Raw genomic sequence first — 22,107 nt, 5'->3', positions numbered from 1 at the left:
ATTTTTCTTCAGGGGCTCTCCTTTCTTTTCATGAAACCAAGAACCATAAGATGAGACGAAGGGGATTCATATATATATATATATATATATAACCGATTTTCCCCTTCTTTTCTCAGAAGGATCATATAGCAATGGTGATGCATAATTATGTTTACTAATCTGACTGTTCTGACTGACACTGGCATTCTCAGCAATGCCAGTGTCCACCTCAAATAGAAAAGCTCTCAAGGTTCTTCATCTGATGGCAGATTTCTTTAGGCTTATATATTTCCAATTGGTTTAGGGTTAACCCCTGTGAGAGGCTCCGTGTAGGCTATAGTTTTCCAGTCTGGCATAAAAATTCCATTTGCACCATAGATGAGACACAAAAATAATGGAGAGATTCTTGGCTGTCTCCTGTGAGATTTAACGTTTTTAATGCTCAGGTGGTGTTTATATTTACAATAGAAATCTGCTTTTAGCTACTTTGTGATCAGAGAAATTCAGCTTTATGAATTAAGTGCACACTAGACATCATACATTATGTATGTGCCTGCACATCCACAACTAACAGCACTGAGTACAATTTATACCACACAATTACTTCTGTACTACTTTAAATGTAAAGTATTTAATCCTCTTTGCATTTTACCTGTTTTGGTGCATTTCACCCAGTAAAGCTAAAGGATAATATCTGGGGGGATATTATGGATCTACATAAAACATTTAAAACTGGTGAAAAGAAATAAAAGGGGGGAAAATTAGCCCACCTGTGCTCCAAGTGTCATCTCAGTGTGTTTATACCTGTTTGAAAGGCAACAGGACAGTGTTGTGATTTGGTTGTGATTCAGTGTTGGGAACTGGAGTTTCAGCTGACTTTGGTGCCAGTGTCATTTATATTATGTCAGCAGACTGTGGACAGAAGCTGGGGTGGCACCATGCTGAGCCCACTCGGGTTCAGGTGAAGAGGCTCTGCAACGGGCCCTAACTGATAAAAGTTGGGGTGGCACCTCGTCTGATCCACTCAGGGTCAAGTAGAACTGAGGGAAAACAGTAACTGGAAACCTGTTGTAAAAGCTGGCAACAGGAAAACCAGTAGCAAATTCCAGCTGAAATACATGACATGAAAAATTCCCAACCCAATGGATAATAAATAAATACATTTCATTTAAAAAAAAGAAGAAAAAATGAAAACCACCCTGCATGGCATTTACATTAAATCCATTATCATACATACAAATCTCCTAAACTACATCTCAATTCTAAGCTGTGAGGCAACAGATGCCACATCAGGTTTTAGGAGGTTGACAGGAACATTTATGTTTCCAACATTTTGCCACAGCAACAAAAGTGGCCGAGAAAAGCAAAATAAGATTACTGAATATAAATTTAAAGCATATATATATATATATATATATATATATATATATATATATATATATATATATATATCCCAAATTTCCCTGAGGACTCTCCAAAGGGATTAATTATTTCTATTCTATATATATATGAGCAGAAAGTCAACCTATGCCATTAAACTGATTTCAGCAATGACTCATGCAGCTGTGTGACCAGTGGCCACCACTGAGGAAATCTTGCATCCATACACACAACAGGCCTCTGACCACAGGCTCTGTAGGGATCAAATGTTATTTTGTCCTTGTTTTATGTAATAAAAAGGCACTGCTATGATTGCTGCCAGTATTTTCAAGTATTTTAAAAATAACTGTATAACCCCAATTTCAAAGAAGCTGTGAACCTGTGTTAAATGTAAAAAAAAAAAAAAAAAAAAAAAAAAATACAGTGATTTGCAAATTTCATAAACCTTCATTTAATTCCCAACAGAACATTAACAGCATATCAGATGGAACTGAGAATTTTTACAATTTCTTGGAAAATATTTGCTCATTTATAATTTGATGGCAGCAACACATCTCTAAAAAGTTGGAATAAGAGCACCAAATGGCAAAAAAATTAACTGCCACAAACAGCTGGGGGAGCATTTTACAACTTAAAAGGAGCATTTCAGAGAAGCAGAAAGCTTCTCAGATGTAAAGATGTAGAGGTTCACCAATCTGAGACAAACTGTGTCTAAAAATTGTGAAACAATTTCAGAAAAGTTCCTCGTTTGTTCCGCAACAACAAATTGGAAATACTTTGAATCAGGAGGAATCTATGTGCGCACAGGACAAGACCATAACTCAAAATTGGATGCTCATGATCTTTGGGGATCTCCGGCAGCACTGCATTAAAAAAACAAACATGATTCTCTGCTGGAAATCAATGCATTGACTCAGGAACATGTCCAGAACACTGTCTGTCAACTCAGTTCACAATAAAATCCACAAACGAGAGTTAAAGAACTTTAGAGTTGGATAAGAAATGAAAACTCATCCTATCAGGGCAGAGCAGAATTTTACAAAATTTAAAGTCGCAACCCGACTTCAAACCAAGTGTGATGTTGACCACTAAGATGCATCTTTTCCAAAATACCAGTGGGTCCCAAACTGGGAGGCGGCCCCCTAGGTGCGCCTAGAGTTATGACGGGGGGTGCAGCAAGGCTAAATAAAACTTATAGCTTTTGTACTGCTAGCAAAATATGGATAAATCTGTAACAGTACCAATGGGCAAATGATGATGAATCAACAACAGAGATTTCAACTACAAAAAAAAAAAGACAAGATATTATGATGAGACATCTTTCCCTAGGCTTCACCAGGTAATAGTCAAGTAATGGGAATGGTTAGTAATGAAGAGAGACCACAGTGTGTTGTGTATCTCAAAATATTAACATCTGATAGTATGAAGCCACTTCGGGACATCTCATCCTGAACAAAAAGAAAAGCCTTTTGATTACTTTAGAAATAAATACTCAACTGTGGTATAAAGCAGAGTTGTGTCACTAAAGCAGCATCCATTGCTTTGAAATCTCAACCCACCTGAAGTAGTTTGCAGAGTTTCCTGGTTCAAAGTGCCTCACACTATGGTAAATGGTCTACTGTACCTGGAATGATACCCACAGGCCTTTACAATATACATCACATTAACCCATTTACACACACATTCACACACTGATGGCAGAAGCTGCCATGCAAGGCGCTCAACCACGACCCATCAGGAGTAATTTGGGGTTAGATGTCTTGCTCAGAGACACCTCGACATGAGCTTGACAGGCTACTTGTTTTAGCAATGTGATAAGGGATGTGTTTTTAACACAAAAGCATCTCTTCATCCCCGCATGAGCACTGCAAGTTGCACCTGAACGGCAAGATGTGAAATAAAGCAGTGGAGATGTGGGTAGGACCTTTCCGGTTTGAATCTATGAGGACTTCACTGTCAGTCAGGGATCACTGACAGAAAAGACATGTTTGTTGCACCAACACAAAGGAGCGAATGTGGTAATAAGTTTTTTTTTATTATGTTTTTTTTTTTATTATTAAAATATTGTTTTTATATTTATTTTATAGAACCTCCCCACCCCCACCCCTGAATCCCTGAAGTGAGTATTGAAAAAGGATGGATGGAAAAGATTAATTAGGAACTACATTATTTTTGGTACATTTTAATCTATGGTGGTGGACATTGGGCTGGAGAACAAACACATGTTGGTTTGTCATTGACCTCGATTTAATTTGCAGGGATGGATTATCAGCTGTTCAAAGCTGCCAAGTGGTGCTGGCTTTTTGGTGTCTGCAGATGTCAAACTCTGGGAAATGCTCCAAACAAGCCATGAACTTCTGAGCCCCACAGCAAACAAACTCATTTAAAGTTTAATCCACAGTAATTGTGCTGGTTGTATTGAGTTTAGGTATTACTCCCACTGTATTTCACTGTGATTCAGCTGGAATTCTTCTGTTTGCATTCACACTCAGAAAATATCGCTTCAACTGTTGGTTTCACAAGCCTGAGACAACTCCTCCCTTTCTAAACAAATATAAACGTGCATCACTTGATACCCTTACAGGAGAAAAGACTGGCATAGACAGAAATATTCACGAGTCTTTATTTGCAAGTCCGAGTCAAGTCTCAAGTCTTTGACCTCAAGTCCAAGTGAAGTTGCAAGTCACTTTTAGTTGTAATGGGTAATCTGTCATATGATGCCGGCCATCTGTTCTGCTTAGAAGACTGCATTATAAATATCCAAGGAATGTAAAATCTGTACTCACCCTTTATCTACCAGCATTTAATAACAGCACTGACCTGTCCGTCTCCTCTGGACACTTTCTTTGCTGTACTGAATTCAGAAAACATGGAACATGGACATGTATTCAGATTGACAAATATGCTCTTAAAGTAATATATTGAAGAGGTTTAATGTGAACCAAAATCCATTTGCACCTACAGAGAAATTTTCTGAACTAATACTGCAGTTCATAGCATGTTTTTTTTCCTGAATGTAAAGAGGAGGGCCAATATCCTGTCCTAAACCTTACCAATCACTTTGGGAAAAAATAAATCACCAGATATATAATAAATAGTAGATGTTAAGCTGACCAAAACTATTATATAAAATAAAATTAAAAATATGTAAAAAAAAAAAGATAAATAAAATAAGATGAAATAATAAAACACTATATAAACAGAAAGGAAAAGTGGTGTAAAAGACCATTAAAAATGGAATAAAAGGCTATTTAAAACTAATCCAATAAAATCTGAGTTGAAAATGTAAGTAAAATACCAATTCTGAATACTAAAACGATATTCAGTTAAATGCTGTACTAAAAAGGTATGTGTTAAGTTTAGTTTGTAAAAATGTCACCACTCCCACCTGCTCTCTGCTAACTGTGTGGAAAATATTTATTTTAAACTTTTTTTTTTACATTGAATAAAAAATAAAAACAACTCAATATTTTAATTATTTAGATCCATTACTTGCATTCCAAAAAATATTCCTTACTTTCCTAAATCAGCAACAGCTGTACTTTTCTAATGAACAGACCCAGTAAAACCACATTGTTTACAGTGGGTCAGGTCCCAGTTTAATGTGTTCATGGCAACGTCAGCAGTTTCCCAGCCAGCATGTCCATGTGGGGCCCATTAGGGTAAAATCTGAGCTACAAATAAGGGTCCCAAGTGGATTTGTCCGCAGTTTCCATGATGGCCTCACCTGTGTTTGCCCATATGGGTTTCTAGTTGGTTCTGACAGGTTTTAGGCTGGGGCACAACATGGTCCCTCACCAAAGGTTCATGTCTTAATCACTTTTGTACCAGGCTTATATTGATCTAGAAATTGTAGTAAATGTCAAAACAACACCAGCATTCATGACCTACACTTTCTTCAGAAGTGCTTTCAGAGACTAAAAGGTGCAAATTGAAATGTCATCAGATAACCAAACCATCGATATGGTTAGTATGCATGTGTGTGTGTGTGTGTGTGTGTGTGTGTGTGTATGTGGGCGCTCAGTAAATGTCCAGCATTATGTAATAAAAATGACAGGGAAGTTTTTGCATGAAAGATGAGGAATTTTTACATTTTTTGGTGATATTTTTATATTAATAAGGAAAATCAAAAATATCCAAAGCAGTTGTTTGGACACCCTGCGTGGTCGGTATTTATTCAGTAAATTTGCTCTCTTCCCAGACAGGCTGCTGGTTCTGTGAGCTCCACGCTTGTCTTGGATGCACTGCTGCTTGGATTTATTTCCAGAGAAATTGTCTTGATGGATGTTATGATTTTAAGCTCCAGAGACTGTGACGGTCACGATAAATCCTTCAGCTCGCACATCTTGAGGTGGTCCACTGAGGATTTTGAGATTCTGATTCCCCTTTATGTTAACAGCCATTTCACAGTTTCATTACAAACATGGGAAAGAGCTATTTGAAATCCTTTTGCACTCTTTTATTGCTGTGTGCTACTCTCTGAGTATCAGTTAAGAAGAAGCCATGACTACTAATCATTAGTATAAGTTTAAAGTTGTTTTTAAAGCTGGAAACATTTATACAAGACATAGCCACATTAGTTAAGGTCTGAAATGGTGAAAATTAAAAGAAACACACAATTTTTTTATTAAAATGTTCACAAAAAATCAATTCTTCTTAATCTGCTCACTCAGTCATTCACAGTAACAGGAAATCTGAAAAGCGGTCCTTAAATATTTGTGTTCCTCTGTGCAATCGACCTGCTGGCTTAGAGTCAATCCTGACAGAGCGCAAAGCTGGCATATTATAAAATACAGAGCGCATACTCAGCATAAACTGATGTGCCAGTCTGCAGCGTAATCACATTGACTATAAGACCAGCTGGGACAAGATGGCTTATAGATACTGTTTGTGGTTGTGAGGTGGAAACTGAAGCTTAATATGACATCCACATATCATAGACTGGGTATACTTTAGTTGTAAATTGCAGTCTGCAGAGTTTCACAAAGATGTGGCAACAAACAAACAAAAGACAGGCTTTTACACCACTGAGGTTACTCATAAATCTCTTGTGTTTTCCATGTTGATGCATGAAACACATTTTGATACAGTCACCTCAGATGTTTTACTGCATCTTATTTATCATCTTCGTGATTTGAGGCAGACATATGATGGCAAAGTGTTAACCTAATGTGACATTATGTTGAAATGACATTATTGATCATGAAATCACATGCTCATACTGTTATAATCTCTTTGTTCAACCTCAGTATGTACAAGCAGTATAATAAATGAGCTTTTCTTTCAGTATAAGTAACATTTTAGAGTTTATTTGCAATAATTGTAAACGTCTCTATGAACGAACGACAGTACAGTAGTTTCCTGGATTTTTTTTTTTTACCTTCAGAACTGTCTTAATACTTGGTATCAAGGATTCAACAACAAGGTCATGGAAACATTCCATAAAGATTTTGCTCCATATTGACAAGATAGCATCACACAGTTGCTGCAGGTTTGTCAGCTGCACATCCATGATGAGAATCTCCCGTTCCACCACATCCCAAAAGTGCTGGATTGAGATCTGGGGACTGTGGAGGCCATTGGAGTCCAGTGTTCTAGAAAGCAGTTGGAGATGATCTGAACTTTGTGACATGGTGCATTATCCTGCTGGAAGTAGCATCAGAAGATGCTACACTGTGGTCATAAAGGGATGGACATGGTCAGCAACAATATTCAGGTAGGATGTGGTTTTCAGACCATGCAGATTTGGTAATAAGTGTGCCAAGAAAATATTTCCCACACCATTACACCAGGGTCCTGAACCTTTGATACAAGGCAGGATGGATCCATGCTTTCATGATTCCACCAAACTCTGACTCTACCATCTGAATGTTGCATGCTGCAGCTGAAATGGAGACTCAACAAACCAGACAATGTTTTTCTATCTTCTGTTGCCCAGTTTTTGTGTGTGTGTGTGTGTGTGTGTGTGTGTGTGGGTGTGTGTGTGTGTGTGTGTGTGTGTGTGTGTGTGTGTGTGTGTGTGTGTGTGTGTGTGTGTGTGTGTGTGTGTGTGAATTCTAGCCTCAGTTTCCTGTTCTTAGCTGTACGAGAAATCCACTTACAGTTTCTGAAATACTGAGACCAACCCATCTGGTACCAACAACGATGCCATGTTCAGTCACTTAAATAAATATATATATTTACCTCTTAGCTTGTGCATATTTTATCCTGTTTTTATTTGTGTATTAATTTATTGGTTATATTTTTTTACTTTTATGGGTATTACTTGGGGGCCTGCATTGGGATCGAAGTAACTAATTTCGTCCCACTCATGTTTAACTTGTGTGGAATGACAATAAAGAATCCTTTAATTCTTGAATTGAATCAATCCATGTATCATTCATTCTTTCTATTTTCAATTGTCAATCAAAAATAAAAAAATGAAAACATGACGGATTATTTTGTTTTTCGTTTTTAAATCTAACACAAAAAACAAAAAATTGCGCTTTAGTTCAGTCTATATATGAGGTGATTTTCATTCAGATTTCCACACTGTATTGCAAATATATCATATATAGCAAACACTAACAGTAAATGTGTAATCTCGTGACAGACGGACCATCAAATGGCCGGAAGTTCATGACCGGCTATCTGTCAACACTGGGGCTGCATGTGGGAGAATGTTGGGTTGGAAGAACCCTAAGAGAGCTCCACCAGCCATACCATGATTTCCGGCGTCAGGTGATGCTTTTGCTTTAAAAAGTGCAAATAAAGCAGAAATATGATGACCGCGTGGATACCTCTCACGTGTGGGACTAAATTAACAGCTGACAAAACGGACCAACAGCATTATTCCTGAAATTGTTATTGTGTCAGTTATTTCTTTTTTCCCCAGGGTGCTCGTAATTTAAATCCAACTCCCTACCATGCTGAATATATGGGTCATTCATTCAGACCAAAAATGAAAAGCTTGGGATGTTTGGATGTTTTGGCTTTTGATGGCTACATCAGCAAAATTGTAGGACATTCGACCATGCCAGTGAAAAACAACCTTGTGATTTATGAGGATGTATACAGGTGAATATTTTCACAACTACCATTTTACAGCAACTATCATTGTTGTAACTTTTCTGCATTATCCTTTAAATATTTACTCTCATTGAATTAGTTACATTCAGTGCAGTCATGTAAATATTTTATTCCAGATCTGCAGTCGTGAAACATGGCATGTGGGACCAACTTCGGGTTGATCACGGCAAGGAGTTTTACCTGTGTCTTTACATGCAGGAGAAGCTGTCAAGATACAGACACAATGTCAGCAGGCCACCATACCTCCAAACCACATCAACAAGGGTGAGGGCTGTGTAACAGATAATATGAATGATTGGTGCTTCATTCAGTGTCTGGCCTGGAAAAACATCTACAGAAACTCCTTCATCCTCTGTGCAATTACCAGCCTCAACAGTAAAAAATGAACAGTTGCTGCTTTTAACAGAGACCCTGCTCCCCCCTTTTAGGATGGTTGCACCTAAATGTTGTTTTTAACATTTGTTTTTAGTGTGTTTTATACAACCCTGTCAAAGATTAATTCCTTTCACTGGTGCCAGACAATAAAGTTTATCTTATCATATACATCTTTCCCACTTAATTGATGCAGATTGCAGGCATGAACTGTATACACTGTACATAATCACCAATGTACATCCATTCTGTATTTATTTACATCACACTATTTGTTTAGATTACAGCTTAGCAGCTGACTTCTACTTTTTACTTTTCATGTTTTTGTTTAGTGGTTTTATGTGGTCTTACTTATTTCTACATATTTTTGGTATAATCTCATCTATCACTTGACTTGATTTGTTAGCCATACTGTCTATGTTATTAGGTAGTTTTACTTCAAAAGTAATATAAAAATGGAGGCAAACTCCTTTTATGTGTGGCACATACTTAAAATGAAGATGATTAAAAAAATCAATAAGGTATTGTTACATTTTATATTTTTATTTCCTCTCACCTAAAAACATCATTTAAACTTTTGATCAACAGAACCTTCGAGTGGAGAGGTGAACAATCGTGTGAACTATCCACTGAAACGGGCACTGGTGCAGCTGCTTGACCAAGAGGTTGTGAACATGGAGGACAGCCTCACAAGATTCTGCATCTCAAATGGACTTGGCAGAGTGGTGAGTTCGTGGAATGCACACAAGATTCCAGGTATGTTAAACTGATTATTGACACTTAAGAAATATTGAATTTTTTTTTTTTTTTTTCTCCCAATCCATCCAACCTAACCAGTACTGTTTTGCTTTGGTTCCATGTCTTAGGTCGTGGAATACCTAATGAATTGGCAGCAGGTGGCTGCCCAGCTAAAGTCTCAGAGGAGCTGCTGCCATGTGCTTCTGTTGTGGCAAACTTGTATGAGCAAGACTTGGGATCCTCACTGACTTGGGAGTCAACTTTTGGAGCTGATCCATTTTCATCTGAAGAGGGGAGATGCCATGCAGAACAGAGCTTTGCAGAGAACTACCCTGACCTCTCTCTTCTCTTTAATCATGTAGTAAACAACAACGATACTCCTTTACAAGATGCTTTAATCTGCCTAATGAATGTGACAGCAAGATATGTCTGAAAAAAAAACTGCTTAAGCTGTACTTTCTCACAACTTTTGGTGTTCTTGAGTTACTGAATAAGCAGACCATGGTCTGTTTCTTACATATTAAAAAACCTGGATGTAGATATTAATATGTTACATAGCTGCCATGGCCCTAAGTTGTCAGTTGAATAATTTGGAAAATAAAGTTGCATTTTTTTAACTGTTTTATTTAACCCTTCTAGGCTTAAAAAGGCATAGAAAATATTACAAAAGCTTTAAACGTTTTATGTTGACTTTGAGTTAGTTTAAAGTTGAGCTTGACACTCAACTGGAACACAAAGCATAGCAACACAACTTACTGAGTCTTAACTGTATAAAATTCCAAATGTTTCTGGATAAACTGTAAGAAAATTAACAACATAAAATAGTGCAAATATGCGGCACTTTGGCTCTTACAACACTGAAACATGAGTTTGCCAAAATAAAATATTATGAAGATACACAAACATTTTTAAAAGTTAAAAGTGCTTTGAATGCAAAAAACATTAGAGGAAAAAACTGAACAACGAAGAACCACATGAGCACAACTGCATACTGTACAGTTTTACCAGCACAGTATGTTTTCCAGTGCACCTTTGCAACTTCCATTGGTCTGTCAAACTAATTCATACACAATGATTAATCAAAGTCTAGCCGTTAATGTAGTCATAGTGATTCTAACTCATGTAATGAAAATTCAAGAGACTTTAATGACCTACTGTATATTGGTAAAGATTCTCACAAAGACAGTCCTCTTCACTTGTTGATTGAAGAAAATATCCAAACAAATATACCATTATTGTGATTGACATAAAAAATGCTAATCGAGTTTACATACCTCCGTCTCCTCTTTTTGCTTCCTTGTAACTGCTGCAAATCCCTTTCCTTCACAGCACAAACCGTCCTTGCATTTTGCTTCCAAAACACTGGTCCTGAGAAGAAAATCGTTTATTTAGAAGTGCATAAAGTATACAATTTTTCAGAAAAGGGTGCAGTTTTGTTAAAACCAGAGGGTTATAAATATCCATTATTATTTATTAATTCACCTCTGGTTCCCTTTGTGTCCAAGATCTGGTTTCCCTATCCTCTTGTTCTAGGGCATCATTTACCTTACTTGCGATTCCCATTATATTAGCCTCAAATTCTGAGAATCGAACTGTCAGGGTTTTGCTTGTTTCCAATCTGCCATCCACAAGATCAGCAATTAAAATGGTCCTGAAGACAAAAATAATTTTGATTTCCAGGGAATATGGCCATATTGTTATCATCGGTGATGTAGATGCTGGAGTTTTGTACCTTTGAAAAAGTAGAGCAAGAGGTTCATGCTAAATGTATGCTAGGTTACATTTTGTGGTTAAAACTAGAGTACAATTTCACAGAAAAGTTTTTTTGTGAACATATATACCTGGAAAATCCTGCATATTTTTTTGGTAGTCATGTTCTCCTCCTTTAGGGTAACATGCTTCATTACCTCCATGGCTGATTGGGCTGATGGCTCCTGGCTGCTGGTCAGATCGATAGATTGTTTTGGCTAGCAATGATTGCTAACGTAAATTTCAAAGCTTCCAGGACACACAAACCCAACAAATTAAATTTTAAAATCAAATTCAGTCCTGTGGCTCGGTTTTTCATTTCGTATTTTTGATCGGAGTCTAAATTTTAAATATTAAAAACCATGCAAGTTTTTGTTTTTTGCGTTAGATTTAAAAACGAAAAACAAAATAATCCGTCATGTTTTCATTTTTTGATTTTTGATCGACAATTGAAAATAGAAAGAACGAATGATACACGGATTTGAATCCTTGAAATCCCTTTTCTTCCTCATTCTGATTCTCAGTTTGAACTTGTCATCTTGACCATGTCTACGCAACTAAATGTATTAAGTTGCTGAGTGGCTAATTAGTCATTTGTATTAACAAGTAATTGAACAGTATACCAAATGAATTGGCCATTAAATGTAATAGATGTAAATTAGATATATCAACACACTCTCAATTGTGATAAGCTGGTCCACAGCAGTTTCACAATGAAAACAAGAAAATTGTAAGTGTACTTTAATGTCAGTGCCCTAAAAATGGCTCCACGTCTACATCTGCCCTTTGAAATTGTAACATGTAACTCTTACAAAGATGTGGGGATTAAGTGGTAGCTAGGATTACATATAAATAATTGCATGATTAGGGTTAGGGATATTTTACACATGGTTAGGCTTTTGCATGAATAAAGGCATGTTAACACGTTATCTGAACAATAAAATCATTACAGGCTATGTTAAACATGATGAACTCACAATCTCTGCATCTACTGGTTTTGGACAAGTAAAAAGACCTGATACGTTTTTGTGTGAGACTGGGCTGCAGTGATATTCAGAACCCATGGTTCTTCATCATTGTACTTTATAGGCAATTTAGTGTATATTATAACCTGGTTACTTATTAAATTAAACTGTGCAAAGCAACTTCTTATGAAACAGGAAAGAGTCCAAACATACAAAGTTACATTTTTTTTTAAAGGTTAGATCATATCTGTTGATGCAGTGTTTAGACTCTAGCACTCGATTGCATTCTAGGATAACAGACTGCACAGATAATATTAAACTGTGAGAAGTCAGATGGGATTTGATGTGTAAGGAGCTTCACAATATGCAGCTTCTTCTTCTGAACTGACCAAATGCTAAAAATATCTGCACTCTTGTATTAATACAAGGCTAAGCTGGACTGTGTGTCATCTGTGTGAAAGCCTCTCAGTATAGTCATCACATTAAACATCAAAGACCTCTGGCACACACAGACACGGCCAGTTAGAGATTTGGATGAAATGATTTTATAATTTCTCAAGCATGCATTTAATGTTGTATTTTAACAGTTGAAAAACTCATTTGTTGGGTTTTTAGCTGCAACAGTGGTATTTGGTAAAGGACGTCTGCATCTCTGCCACTTTGGTCGTGACTAAAGCATAGCAAGATGGGAGCAGATCAGTTTTAATCAGATGACTTTTCCTCAGATGATAACAGCCAGTGTTTAAATGCTGGTGATGGTGCACTTGTGAAAAGTCTGTCTTTAACTCTTTCTACCAAAAAAAGCTTAAATGAAACTTATTAAGAATGATCTCCAGTGACATTCAATCTCAACATAAGCACTTGTGTACCCCCCTCTAGAGCTGACTTCCTAAAATTGGACTTGCACTGCCCTACATAAAAGCATGCATCCTCCCCTAACCTTAACCAACACCAGTTTGTATACAGGAACAACAGATCAACAAATGACGTCATCTCCATCGCACTGCACGCAGCCATCACATCTGGTAAACCACAAGAGCTACATCCGGATGCTGTTTGTGGATTGTAGCTCTGCACTAATTAAATCTGGTCAACGAACTGAAAACACCGGGTTTGTGACTCATTATCTACAACTGGATTAAAGACTTCCTATCTAACAGACCCCAGCACGTCAAAATCAGTTTCTATCCACCACCATCATCATTCTCAGTGCTGGTGTCCCTCAAATCTGTGATTTCAGTCCAATTCTATATTTATATAGTAAATGGTCACAATTTACATGTTTTTTTTTACTTCCAGACGCCACACAGATGCTGAGTTTGATGGATGAGAGCCTGCTTGTGAAAGACAAGGAGAGGGGTGTTAGTTAAAATAAAGTGAATTGTTCATGGACTGAGACAGAGGAAATGTGCTTCTTGTACAATAAATGAAGCAGTGCAAGATGTAAAGTTAATAGTTAAATGGGTTGTTTTACTTACCTGTCTTGTATCCAGAGAAATATAAGTATTTGAGAGAAAATAAGTCAATCAAGTAATATTGTCAGTGTCAGTTTGGTGTGTGCTGGTTTGAGGGTAGCTACTGTGATCTTTTATGGACAAACATTACTGAGTGTAATCTGTACCACTGATTTTAGATAGGCACACACTGAGGAATGGTGCTTTTACATTCGTGTTGCATGTTGCTTCTGAATCTGCTCATGTCTGAGCAACACAGGAACTAAAGTTGTTTCCCCGAATGCACTGTGTTGAAGTAAATGTGTAACCTGGTGCAGGGTTCACTGATCACACCTTGACATGTCCAGTAAGAAGATACTCTATAAACTCCTGTCTTGCTCTGGTGAAATTTTGAACATTTAATTTCTGGGTACCTCCTCTTCATCCTACCCTGGTGGTTAGCACATCACCTATCACATGCTACATGAAAACTATTAAGCAAAGACCCTACCCTCCAAAATCAGAAGTGATATGCAACAGTATAAAGTATAAGACTGTGTAAGAGTGAATTTTTGATCAAAGCCATTTATTCAAGACCTCTGGATGTTGTGTTAACTTTTAGCTAACAATGCATAAAAAACAGTATCCCGCTGCCTCATTAAGTAAGAAAGAAGAAATCTGCTGGTCAGCAGTTATTCATATACAGTGTTTGTGCTCAGTACACTTACGCTGAACTGATCATGAAAACTTGAAGTCTGAAGAGACTGAACTTTGCTGATTCAGCAACAGCTAACAGGCCTGTATTCACTGATAGCTGTATGTACCAGAGGACCAGTGATGTTTTCAGCTGATGACTAAAACGAATTCAACCATTTAACCTTGGAAAATTTCAACTACAGCAGCCACAATTACTTTGAATTCAATTAAAACCTAACGTCAGACAAACAATGCTGAGATTAGGAGAAGCACCCTTAAGCTTCTGAGATCCTGTGTTTTTTTTTTTAATTAAGATATAAAAAAGAAATTTCTATCTTATAATTTTTATTTTATGCACGCTGCTAAAAAAAATAAATAAATAAATAAATAAAGGGAGCGTATAATCGTTACCATGCAACTCAACATCAGTACCACTTCTGATTGCAATATCATTATGAAGATAAAATACTGTCAGGAGAAAAGAATAAAATAATTTGAATAATAAAAGAGGTAAATTCATATTTTTGCAAATGTTAACAGATTTTATTATTTGAGAGGGAATTTACTGTGTGAGCATCTGTCGACTGTATGTTTTGGTCATATTGGTGCATAACAGATTATTATGCATCTTTGAAAAATATTTGCATAATTTTATTTATTTATTTTTTATTTATTTATTTCAAGTAGGTTTTACAAAATCCAGAATGTAAAACATACTCAAATGAATGAATGAAAGGTGTGACACATAATGTTTATATGGCATGGTCACACAACAAGTAAGAATCAAACAAAGTATTTTTATTAAGAGCTGAACAGCAATGAGAGTCACACAGTCAAACAGCTTTGACTGAGAGAGTGTGGGGAAGTATTCACAGGCTTTGTTAACATACACTCTTATGACGTCAGGATAGCCAAGACAAATTGATAACACCAAGGTAACTACACAGCAAACAGTCTACAGAACCTGCCCAAACTGGTCTTAACACACTTCTTCTCTCATCCTTGGGTGAATTACAGAGTTTGTGAGGACACATAAAAAGTGCTGTCAGTGGTATGATGAGCAGCAGAAGGTCATTATCAAATGTTTTTGCTGCTGCAAGTTGTTCTGAAAGCACAAGGCCATATTCTTTTAATATTAAGTGGAAGATTATATGTCTAATATTAAGTGTCACACAAGCATAAAAGTCATATGCATAATTTTCCCTTACAATTCTCTGTGGGGATTCAGTGTTTGCGGAGAAAGGTAGTAAACACTGTATGAAATAACAAATAAATTTACAAAATTTTATATGAAATCTTCCACTTCTCTAAACTGGTTGAAGGTGATTGATAGGGTGAGGAAGCTTCTGAACTAGATACTGATCTGTTGTTGCCCTGTTTCCTTCTGTTACACTGTTTTGTGGAAACGTACACCCTCTATTTTTTTCCAGTTCTTTCTTGAAAAGTTCCAGGTAAAAGTATTATATTTTATTCTGCTGATGTATTATGTGTTGGTGGGGGTTGGGGTGTTAATGGGAAAGGCTGTATGTCACAAGATTGAAATGTATGTTTCCCTTTGTTCTAAATCTAATAAACATTGCATCAATCGTTCTCAAATTTAGAAGCCTCTGGTGACCTTTGTGGCCAGAAATGTCCACACACAAAAACTGCTGTATAATCAACGTTTTTCTATTATATATATATATATATATATATATATATATATATATATATATATATATATATATATATATATATATATATATATATCATCATTTCTGGGCATCAATAGTGTCACTATTACTTTTGGAGATGTGGACAAACATGAGGCTGATTTAGCATACCACACCCTTTTTTTATTTGATCATAAAGTTGTGTAACTTTAATAATTTTATCTAAATATATGCTCCCTGAACATCAAAATCTTCCATTACAATCTCACCCAGTGAGCTCTATGCTTAAATAATAAAACACATCTTACTGTTTTTGTAGATGCAAATTATTTCACAGAAAAATACATAATATAAACTAATTTGTTTACCAAGCAGCCTAAATTTAAGCACCAGGGGATTCCCAAACTCCTCTCTTTCTTAATGGGTGATTGCATAATTAAGCTGACTGAGAAGTTGCTCAATGCAGCATCTGTTATAGCTGATTGATGAGGTTGCTGGAAACAACCCCAAAGCTATAAAACACAGCATATGCAAATCACTCATTTCTATTCAAATAACTGTCAGATTTTCTGTTGTTGTATGTTACAGAGTTGGTGCAGAGCGGAGGAAGATTGTAGTTTGGACTTAATAAGGCGGCCCAAATGTGTTTGAAACAAAGCTTTGAGATCCCACAGCTGTAATGAGATCCACGTCTAAATGGGCAGACGCTCAGAAATCTAGAACTAGGCTAAATAGTTCATTTTATGGAACATTTTTTTAACATGCAATCACATTTTACATGGATCCAAACAATTATTCATAAAGAACAAATTTGATTCACATTTATTTATTGTGAGATTTTGCAAACAAATCAATCCTAAACTCCTGCACTGATCAGCAGGCAGAAGAGTAATGGAAGGAGAGTAATGGAGGGAGATGCGTACATTTATTGTTGGAAAAAAGGAAAACTTATCGGTTACCTCTGTGGCAGGAAAACTCAGGCAGAGCAACGTATGGCAGGTTCTCAGGAAAAGAAAAAAAAAAGCAAAGCTTGATGTGTCAGAGATTAGTCATTGCGGCTGGAGGACTCATCCATCTCCTCATTTCCCTCATGTATGACTCATACGACATTTCTCCCAAAAAAAAATCAGCTTTGACATGATTAATGAAAACTGTGTATACTCAGCCCGACAAAGATTCAGTTCAGAATCTTCAGATTCAGAGACAGATAACAGGGAATCTTGATATACTGTAATGTTGATGTTGTGGCCATGATACATGCTGGACATATAACATTTTTTAAATAATCATAATGTCTGTAACATTATGACCTAGCATTATTATTTTAAGGTCATGGGAATAGTTGGTAATTAGCCTTTCTCAGTCAAACGTGATTTCAGTTTTCACCAGTCCAAAATGATAAAGTCCTTGCAGGAAGATGAGCTAACAGAGAGGCAGAAAGTAGTTACAAGCATAAATAGACCCTCATCACCACAGTCCCACTGAAAATAATAAAAATGTGTAAATCTAATGCTGGGCTTACACCAAACGATTTTCACAGTGGCAGGATAAAAACATAAGTCTTTAGTAAGTCTTAGGAGTCTTATTGGGGTCACACGCGCTCCTGTCCTCTCGATCATTAGGTTTAAGGTGGTAATCTGCACTGTTTCATGTCAGTCTTTCCCTAATCTTTGGTCTGCGACAGTATCAAACGTGTTTGATATTATCGCAAGTCGCAGTTACAAAACACGATCAACAACCAATAGATGAGCTCTGATAAATGCAGAAACTGGTACCTTGACAGTCAGAACAACGACAAAAACGGAAAAAAAAAAAAAGACGAACAAGAACCGGTGATGAAACATAGGTGGACCGGCTAAAAAGAGGAGCGGATGGGCATTAAGAAGTAAATGTCTGCTGTAGATCATTTATGTGTTACAGTATAATGATCTAACAAATGAGAGAAGAACAGAAAACTCATTCATCCATCCAGATTCTGATGAGTCGGTGTCACACCTGGTGGAGATGCAAAGGCACATCTGAAATAATAATGATGTGTAATTCCTTATTGAACCTGGAGGGAAAATCTCCCCTTGCTTGCTTTGTGGGCAGATCAGTCTTGTTTGATTTCAACTGTTCAACATATCACAAAAAATGAGACTAGACAAAAAAGTCTGAGACTAGTCTAAGACTTAAAACTCTAAACATTTGTCTTTAGATGTGAGCAGGTGTGAGCTGGTAGTTTTTTATTGTCTTTTGCAAATCTTTTTAAATTCTTCTGATGAAAGCCCAACATAAGTAGTTAAAACATTACACATGGTTTTTACTATAATATTAAATAAATAAAAATTAAAGTAAATATGATTAATACTTTAATAATTAATTCAATTAATTCAGTTATTGTTGTAGATTCACTCGCCGATGACTTCATTAGCTCTACTTTTCTGATACTGATTTGGACCCTTTTTTCTTCTAACTGCCTTAATTCTTGGTGTGAAAGATTCAACAAGGTTTTGGAAACATTCCTCAGAGATTTTGCTCCATAGTCTCACACAGTTGCTGCAGATTTGCAATTTGATGTGGTGAAATTTTCATCTCCCATTCCACCAGATCTCAAAGCTGCTCTATTGGATTGAGATCTGGTGGCTGTGGAGGCCGTTGGAGTCCAGTGAACTCATTGTCATGTTCTAGAAAGCAGATGGAGATGATCTGAGCTTTGTGGCATGGTGCATTATGCTGCTGGAAGTAGCATCAGAAGATGCTACACTGTGGTCATAAAGGGATGGACATGGTCAGCAACAATACTCAGGCTGGGCTGTTTACAACATTCTCAGTTGATAATAAAGGGGTTAAAGTGTGCCAAGAAAACATTTCTCACGCCATTCTCACACCATTACACCTCCAGCCTGAAGTGTTGACACAAGGATGGATTCATGCTTTCACGTTGTTTAAACACAAAAAACACCAAGTAAATGTGACTGTTTTCATGTACAAAAGCCAGTCTTAGCATTTAATTCCTTACATTATGTATCTACATTATGTGCAGTCAGAAAGTGAGGATATTGGTGCAGTCTTAACTTTTCTTACATATTTATTTGCACAGTCGATGTGCATTGTTTCTTAAACTTTTTCCCCTGTACCCCCTTTGTAACTCTACAACTTATAACTGTGTGAATTACCATACTCATACCATCACAGACATCAGGAAGATGTAATTAAGAAACACATTTACTTTTAAAACAAGAGCAAGATATCTGCCCTGTTTAATCCCAGTTACCTGGTTCTTCATATCTCTCCCTTTCTTTTCTGATGCGCAGCACAGGGGAGGGGGAATGTCAGAGCAGAGAAAAGTTGCTGTGAGAAACTTCCTGTTTAGCGGTAAATGTTTCACTACCAGCTTTAGCAATGAACACCACACAGCTCTGCTAGTTCCAGCAGAATCGCATGTCTGCTTCACCACTGCTGGGTGAAGTGAAGGGAGCTAACCCCGAAGCTGCTTCTTCACTCAGGGGTAATCACCTCTCCTCTGCCTCCTGAGCTCAGTTTGTAGGTGGAAGAAGGAATTATTAGCAGTTATTTCTGATCTGATTTTCCCCTACAGTTGAGGCAACAGTAGGGGTTACTGAACCATCCAAGAAATGTTGCACTTCGGGAGCAAAAAGACTAGACAATAATGTTAGTAATAATGTTAATAATAATGTAATAATGTTAAATGTTAAACATATAACAATATATACATACACACACACAAACATACACACACACACACACATATATACATATATATATATATATATATACATATATATATGCAACAGCGTGCAAGAGGTCAGTTCCTGTTGGAAGTGGGAGCTAAGTATAACCTGGAAATTGGGAATATGGATCTCTTCTGGGTCTTACCTGGATTAAGACGTGTTGTCAGTTTGATGGTGATCAGATATATTTGAGTGATTTACAAGGATTTATTACTCAGCATATGTCTTGTCAACTATTTTAGTCAGGTGGTGCAACCATGTAAAATATCAATTTAAACCAATAAATAATAGGTTAAAGTGAAAAAAGGATGGTAATAGCCTTTGTATTGAATGCACTGATTTGTATACTTATAAATTACTTTTCTGTCTTTAAGTGTATTCCACGGACATACATAACAGTCATAATTGATAGTAAAAGGCACAGTACCATTCTTAGCACCATTCAAAAGGGACAAGGTAAATGCAATGACTACTTTAAGGTATGTAAGAAATCTGAAGTTATTATAGATGTAAAAATTGCTAAACTGTGATATATATATATATATATATATATATATATATATGTCATATATTAACTGATGTATGTTACTTCTATTCAAACTGTCTTGAACCAATGTAAACCAAAGTAAGAGCTAAACAAGAGATAAACACACACACAAAACAATTCATAACATTTCTGTATGGCATTACATGTGATACCTCAATCAGCTTAAAGCATCACAGTTATGTATGTCCGTCCATGACGAGCACAGAAGTCCATCAACAAAACACCACTCAGATTCAGATCAGGGGGGCCATTCCTCCCAATCACGCTCCTCCAGGTCTCACTGTCATTGCCCACGTGGGCATTGAAGTCCCCCAGCAGAACGAGGGAGTCCCTGGAAAGAGTGCTTTCCAACACCCCCTCCAAGGACTCCAAAAAGGGTGGGTACTTTGAAATGGTGTGTGGTGCATTTTTGTTTTTGTTTTTTGGTTGCTCCTCTGAAGCTGTGAACAGTTTGCTACTCCCCATTTGAGCTGCCCAGTCTGTTTCTGGTTTTAGGTCCTTGCTCAAGACCCATTTCTTTGCACTGGTTTATAGACATAGTTGAGACTGACATTAGCTTGCTTTTACTGTTTATTCAGGTCTCACACTATTTGTTTGTTTGTTTGTTTGTTTTTTATACTGATTTCATTGTTTTACTGTGTATTTGTTCTATTTTTCAGCACTTTGTGCAGCTGGGGTTGCAGTAAATGTGCTATACAAGTAAGTTTGAATTTAAAAATGTAGACACATGAAGGGGTGAACATGGTTGTGTAAAAGCATTTTAAGTGATTGTTAAGGCTGAAATCACTGCATTAATGCAGTCAATTTATCAAAGATATGAAACTGAAATGTATGAAAATGGTTTGTATATAAATACACAGCTGCTCTAAAAAAATTAATCTACCATTAAAAAGTAATCTTTTGTTTCTTCTCTGATCAGAGAAAACACCACAGGTCTAACCAATAAACTGAAAAATAAAGCCTCAATAGAAACACATTTCCATTTTCATCATTACTTGATGATGACTTCAGGATAAATGTGTACCCTTAAGTAAAGTCATTTCAAATTTAATATGGAGTAACTGGTGATTCATGTCTGAGTTACAGTAAAAGGGGCATCTACCGTTGGAATCGTGTATCACGTATATACATATAGGGCAACCTAGCATCTCACTTTCTGAAACACATTTTGCAATAACAGTAGACACTGTGTGTCAAAAAGCCTTGACAACACCAAAGACAGCATATCATCCGATAGTTCATGGAGTTTACACTCAGATGAAGAGGTTCATGATTTCAGAAATATTGCAAACTGCATCGCATCATTAGTGTGAGTGTGTATAGGCCAAAGAAAAACAATGGTGTTACCATGTAGCAGCTGGCATGTAGCAACAATTTCATTGCAAACACAAACAAATGTTACTAAAGTACTAATATTACTCTATAACAGCTCTGATTCTCACAACTATATATTAATTTAGTTTAGTATAGGGCTGTCAAAAATAATTCATTAACAGCAGTAACTAATTTATGTAATTAATTGCGTTAAAAATTTAACGCATGCATGGCATAACAAGCCCACACGGTTCGTTCTCTGTTATGACAGCAGGACATGGAGGCATCCTGAGGCAAGAAGAAAAAGATGAGCCTGTTGACTCTATATATGGCTTTGAGAATAAAAATAGCATTGATGAAGCAACACATGGGCGTCACCTCCATGGAGGATGATGGCGTTTTAACATCCACAGTTTTCACATTGACAGAGCTCCACAACCACTTTTTTTTTTTTTTTTCTGAGCCATTTTATCTTTTTTT

This window comes from Melanotaenia boesemani, chromosome 1 (assembly GCF_017639745.1).
Source record: "Melanotaenia boesemani isolate fMelBoe1 chromosome 1, fMelBoe1.pri, whole genome shotgun sequence".
Lineage (NCBI taxonomy): Eukaryota > Metazoa > Chordata > Actinopteri > Atheriniformes > Melanotaeniidae > Melanotaenia > Melanotaenia boesemani.
The sequence above is the reverse complement of the archived record's forward strand: the minus strand, read 5'-3'. Positions refer to the sequence as shown.